Source organism: Hypanus sabinus, unplaced genomic scaffold (assembly GCF_030144855.1).
Source record: "Hypanus sabinus isolate sHypSab1 unplaced genomic scaffold, sHypSab1.hap1 scaffold_2087, whole genome shotgun sequence".
Taxonomy (NCBI): Eukaryota; Metazoa; Chordata; class Chondrichthyes; order Myliobatiformes; family Dasyatidae; genus Hypanus; species Hypanus sabinus.
The window spans coordinates 44,823-50,163 of record NW_026780191.1 but is presented as its reverse complement, the minus strand read 5'-3'; the positions used below and the strand labels follow the sequence as shown (position 1 = coordinate 50,163).

General features: G+C 60.0%; 1 pseudogene; it reads right to left on the bottom strand.

The window, feature by feature from the left end:
• Window positions 1-1,338: 1,338 nt before the first annotated feature.
• LOC132387663 (claudin domain-containing protein 1-like) lies at window positions 1,339-2,620 on the bottom strand (annotated as a pseudogene).
• Between the last annotated feature and the right edge of the window lie 2,721 nt (window positions 2,621-5,341).

Genomic DNA, 5,341 nt, shown 5'->3' with positions numbered 1-5,341 from the left:
CCACTCCCTCCAGTGGCCGGGAAGGTTAACAGCGATGTGACACTGGTCCTCCCACTACACCATCCCCCCAGGGGCCGGGAGGGGTAACAGCGATGTGACACTGGTCCTCCCAACTACACCACTCCCCCAGTGGCCGGGAGGGGTAACAGCGATGTGACACTGGTCCTCCCACTACACCACTCCCCCAGGGGCCGGGAGGGGTAACAGCGATGTGACACTGGTCCTCCCACTACACCACTCCCCCAGGGGCCTGGAGGGGTAACAGCGATGTGGTGTGGACACTGGTCCCTCCACTACACCACTCCCCCAGTGGCCGGGAGGGGTAACAGCGAATGTGGCATTCACAGCGGTTTCTGCCATTGCAACACAGGTCCCCCCCCTGTAGCACCCCCGAGAGGCCAAGAGGTGTCATTGTAACACTGGTCATCCAACCCCCTCCCACCAGATGTAGCAGCAACATGACATCTGGAATAGAAACATAGAATCATAGAAAACCTCCAGCACAATGCAGGCCCTTCGGCCCACAAAGCTGTGCCCAACATGTCCCTCCCTTAGAAATTACCCAGGGTTACCCACAGCCCTCTATTTTTCTAAGCTTCATGTACCTGTCCAGGCGTCTCTTAAAAGCCCCTATCGTATCCGCCTCCACCACCGTTGCTGGCAGCCCATTCCACGCACTCACCACTCTCTGAGTGAAAAACTTACCCCTGACATCCCCTCTGTACCTACTCCCCAGCACCTTAAACCTGTGTCCTCTTGTGGCAGCCATTTCAGCCCCGGGAAAAAGCCTCTGACTATCCACACGATCAATGCCTCTCATCATCCTGTACACCTCTATCAGGTCACCTCTCATCCTCCATCACTCCATAGAGAAAAGGCTGAGTTCACTCAACCCATTCTCATAAGGCATGCTCCCCAATCCAGGCAACGTCCTTGTCAATATCCTCTGCACCCTTTCTATGGCTTCCACATCCTTCCTGTAGTGAGGCGACCAGAACTGAGCACAGTACTCCGAGTGGGGTCTGACCAGGGTCCTATATAGCTCCCATATATATTTACGTAGGTTTCTGCCAATACTGCTCTGGGTCCTCCCAGTATACCACTCCCCCAGTGGCCAGGAGGTGTACCAACAATGTGACGTTTACATAGGTTTCTGCATTGGAACACCGGTCCTCCCACTACACCACCCCCGGGACGTGTAACCGCAGCGTGAGTTGACATTTTTCCCTGCCGGGCCACTGTAACGCCAGATTTTCATCTGCAGCGCCCCCCAAGTGTGCCTGTAACGCTTTTACACAGGGATTTTTTTCAACCGTGCCTCGTGAGGTGTGGGGACGAGGAAGGGGCTGCGGGCGGAACGGAGGGTCACTCACAGGTGCGTAGGTAGTCCACCTTGCTGTTATGGTTTCCGATCTCGACATACTTGACGTCAAACTGGTTAAGGAGGGAGGGGTAAACGCACACCCTTCTGTGGCCGACATCTGGGAGAGAGAGGGAGAACGGTGAGAGAGAGGGTGAGGGTGAGGGGGGAGAGGGGAGAGAGTGGGAAGAGAGAGTGGGGAGAGAGGGGGAAAGGGTGGGAGAGAGGGAGAAGGCAAGGGAGGGAGAGAGAGAGAGGGGTGAGAGTTAGGGCGAGGAAAGGAGAGAGAAAAAAGTGGGAGAGAGACAGTGGGGGGAGTGGTGGGAGAGAGGAAGGGGAAGGAAGTGAGAGACAGTCAGAGAGTGAGACAGGAGAGACAGAGAGAGAAGCAGAGATGAGTGAGAGGGAAGAGTGAGAGTGGTGGGGGACACAAGAGGGATAGAGAGAGGGAGAAAGGGGGGAAAGAGAGAAGGGTGAAAGGGAGGGAAGGAGATAAAGAGAAGAGGGAAGGGAGGAGACAGGGAGGGGAGAGTGGGATAAGGGTTGGGGAGAGGGCGGGGAGTGAGGGGGAAGGGAGGGGTTGATGAGGGAAAAAGAAAGGCATTAGTTTGGGGACAGAAGTCACCCGAGTGACACAGAATTGACGACAATGATCAACTATTTCGGTCGGGGGGGGCAGGGGACAGACTGAGAGCGAGGAAGAGAAATGTCGAAGGGGACCGGGGTGGGAGGAAGAGGGCTGGGCAGGAGGGGACATGCTGCGGGATTCGGTGGGGGTAAAGCTGGGGTGCGGGGTGAGGCTGCGGGAGGAACGAGGTGGAAGGTCGAGGAGAGCGGTCAGTGAGCGGGTTCAGAGGTCGGGAAGCAGGGTGAAAGGTCAGAGAGCGGGGTCGGGGGTCAGGGAGCGGGGTCGGGGGTCAGGGAGCGGGGTCGGGCAGGGACATCGGGCAGAGGCCGCCGGTTTACCTGGCGTAGGGGGCTTGAACCAGTGAGATGGCTCGGGAACGGTGATGCACTGCGCCCAGAGCCCGAGGGTCCCGTTGTATTGGGTCATGGCCCGGCTGTTGAGGAACTCGTCCCCCTTGCCACCCTCGAACTCCTCGGAGACGTTGTCCGCCCGCACCGGATTGCTCTGGTACTCGAACCAGTACGGGGTCCCCACCGCCGTGGAGAGGGTAGACAGCCGACATCAGCGCCAGGACGCTGCCGATGACCAGCGCCGTGGCAAAGTGATTGTCCAGCATCGCCAGAGGGGGTTGGGGAGCCTGGAGGAGGGTGCAGAGAGAAGGGAGGGGTATGGAGGGGGCGAGAGGGTTTAGGGGGAGGGGAGAGATGAGAGGGACAAACAGGAGAGGAGAGAGGGGAGAGGGAGGAGGGGGTGGGAGTAGGGGAGAGAGTGGAGAGAGAGTGGGGGTAGAGGGCAGGAAGAGAGGGGGAGAGGGAAGAGGGGAGGTGAAGCGAGAGAAAGGAAGGGAGATGAAAGAGACAAAGAGGAGAGGAGGGAGAGAGAGGAGGGGAGGGAGAGGGGGTGGGAGTAGGAGAGAGAGTGGAGAGAGTGTGGGGGTAGAGGGCAGGAAGAGAGGGGAGAGGAAGAGGGGAGGTGAAGCGAGAGAAAGGAAGGGGAGATGAAAGAGACAAAGAGGAGAGGAGGGAGAGAGAGGAGGGGAGGGAGGAGGGGGTGGGAGTAGGAGAGAGAGTGGAGAGAGAGTGGGGGTAGAGGGCAGGAAGAGAGGGGGAGAGGAAGAGGGGAGGTGAAGCGAGAGAAAGGAAGGGGAGATGAAAGAGACAAAGAGGAGAAGAGGGAGAGAGAGGAGGGGTACAGAGGAGAGGGGGAAGGGAGAGAGGAGAAATGTGAGTAGGGAGGGTGTGGAAGCCTGCCCCATTCTGGGGCAATAACTCCTCCTACCATCCCATCATCTTCTCAACCATCCCTCCGAATCTGGCCCTCCCCTCCTCCAAACTTAACCACTCATTCTCCTCCCTTCCCTCCAGTCCTGGCCCCTCAAACTCCTCCCGGCCCTCCCCTCACGATCCTCCTCTTTCCCTCAATGATTCCCACCCGGGGACCCCCCTCCCTGGGGCACGCGGAGGGGGAGAGACCGGTGACGTCATCGCCCTCGGCCTCCCGTGACGTCACTGTACTGACCCTCCGACCGCGCTTCTCCCTCCCGCTTCCGTGACGTCGGCCCGATCGGCCGCGCGCGACTCCCCCACTCTCCGGATGACGTCAGAATCGGCGTCCCCCCCCGGTGACGTTGCTCGCTCCTCCTGTGAGGTCAGAGCCCGGCTGCCGTGACCTCCCGTCAGTCCGTCCGAGCCCCGTCGGTGCCCGTCGCCGCACCGACCCGGCGGTGCGGCGTCATGACGTCAACGCCCCGCCCATTAAGGTCAGCCGCAACGACGGTACGTCACTTCCTCTCTCTCCCCCTCCCCCCACATGCAGCCCGTCGCCCACCCCGCCCTTTGAGGGCGATCCGTCCATACGTAACATACGTCGACAACTTGATGTCACTTACCCCGCCCAGTGAGGTCAGCTGTGGACCGGAAAAGGCAGAGACCGGGGCTCGGGAGGGCTGTAGGAATATCTGCGACGGCCCGAACGGCCTCTCCCAGGGGCTCTGACAGGATAGGAGGGTCTGGGACGGCCCGAACGGCCTCTCCCCGGGGCTCTGGCAGCATAGGAGGGTCTGGGACGGCCCGAACGGCCTCTCTCTGGGGATCTGACAGGATAGGAGGGACTGGGAAGGCCCGAACGGCCTCTCCCCGGAGGCTCTGACAGGATAGGAGGGTCTGGGACGGCCCGAACGGCCTCTCCGCGGGGCTCTGACAGGATAGGAGGGTCTGGGACGCCCCGAACGGCCTCTCCCCGGGGCTCTGACAGGATAGGAGAGTCTGGAACGGCCCGAAAGGCCTCTCCGCGGGGCTCTGACAGGATATGAGGGACTGGGAAGGCCCGAACGGCCTCTCCCCGGGGCTCTGACAGGATAGGAGGGTCTGCGACGGCCCGAATGACCTCTCCGCGGGGCTCTGACAGGATAGGAGGGTCTGGGACGGCCCGAACGGACTCTCCCCGGGGCTCTGACTATAAAGCTAAGCAGAGCTCCGATGCCATATCAAGTTCGCCGATGACCCCACCGTCAGGGCCGAATCAAAGCTGGCGATGGACCAGCACAGCGGAGGGAGATTGAAAGTCTGTCTGAGTGGTGTCACTGACTCAACGTCAGCAAGAACGAGGAGCTGACCACCGACTTCGGGAGGGGGAAACCAGGGGTCCGTGAGCCAGTCCCCATCGAGGGTCAGAGGCTTGAAATTCCTCGGTGTGATCGTTTCAGAGACCTGTCCCGGGCCCAGCACGGAGGAGCGGTCACAGAGAAACCACGGCAGCATCTCTACTTCCTCGGGAGTTTCCAAAGTCGAATAAAACTTTGACAAACTTCTACTGATGTGTGGTGGGGAGTGCATCCACAGCCTGGGGTGGGAACACCAATGCCCTGGAACGGAAAATCCTACAGAAAGTAGTGGATACGGCCCAGTCCGACACGGGTAGAGCCCTCCCCACCAGTGAGCACATCGACACGGAGCGTTGTCACAGGAAAGCAGCGTCCATCGTCAGGGACCCCCCACCACCCAGGACATGCTCTCTTCTCACTGCTGACATCAGGGAGGAGGTACAGGAGCATCAGGACCCACACCACCAGGTTCAGGGACAGTTATCACCCCTCAACCATCAGGAAGGAGGTACAGGAGCCTCAGGACCCACACCACCAGGTTCAGGGGCAGTTATCACCCCTCAACCATCAGGAATGTGGTACAGGAGCCTCAGGACCACACCACCAGGTTCAGGGACAGTTATCACCCTCAACCATCAGGAAGGAGGTACTGGAGCCTCAGGACCCACACCACCAGTTCAGGGACAGTTATCACCCCTCAACCATCAGGAAGGAGGTACAGGAGCCTAAGGACCCACACCACCAGGTTCAG